The following is a 1,060-nucleotide window of genomic DNA, read 5'->3' on the forward strand; positions in this document are numbered from 1 at the left end:
AAAACAAAAATTGAAGTTTAACATTAAAAATACAAAATAAAATATCAATATAAAATCGCATATACAATAAAGAAACAACGAAAAAATTGGTAAAGTGGAGGAAAACTAAAAACAAGCCAGAATTTTCGAACAGTGTGTGGGACAATATCAGGGTGGACCCACTTTACGCGTAAATTCAAATAATGTAGATCCATTTTCCTAAAAGTTGACCCATTTTCGCAAAATATGAGAAATCTGGACCCAATTTTCCAAAAGTGGTCCCATTCTTTGTGGACCCATTATAAAAATTGTGTGGGATTGTCCCAACTGTCCCAATAGCTGGCTACGGCATTGATTATTATCATTATCATTTTTTACTACATTTTATCATTATTATTAGTAGTATTACCACTATCATTATTATTACTACTACAATTACCATTATTATTATTACAATTAACATAATCATCACAATCATCACTTCTTAGGCCTACTGTTTATATTTCTCTTCCTCTCTTGATTTGATTTACTGTTCTAATGAGATCTTTACTTGATTAACACAGCCTTTCCTACTGAAATATGACATGTTCACCTACGCCCATTGAATGTGTCCCTTGTGGTGCATTCCATCGTTCATTGTCAGTACCTAACCAGGCATGATGCCTTCCTTATATAAAGTTTCTACCATTAAATTAAGATTCTGTGTGAATTAAAAAGATTTACTGATCTATGGAGTGCCTTTAAACATAAAATCATGTTCAGAATTAAAGGTGACTTATATATCGACAAAAGGGTAAAAGGAAATGGAAAAGAATACATAATTTGCTGATTGATAGTTAGAAATTTTTTAACAGATCTACATTGAAAAGGGAAAAAAAGCCATAAATAGAAGTAAATACTACAAACTATAACAAAATTTAGGAAAGTACATACAGGTGACACTTTTGAAAGGCCTAAGTCAAAGATTATTTGGATATTGTACAAAGATATATATATAAAAAAAAAAATGTGGAAAAAAACAATGTATAATGGATTTTAATTTTAAAATAAAATTTTAAAAAAATTAAATACAATATATATA

This window comes from Anneissia japonica, unplaced genomic scaffold (genome assembly GCF_011630105.1).
Source record: "Anneissia japonica isolate Jap-2015-1 unplaced genomic scaffold, ASM1163010v1 scaffold287945_len1679841_cov205, whole genome shotgun sequence".
NCBI lineage: Eukaryota > Metazoa > Echinodermata > Crinoidea > Comatulida > Comatulidae > Anneissia > Anneissia japonica.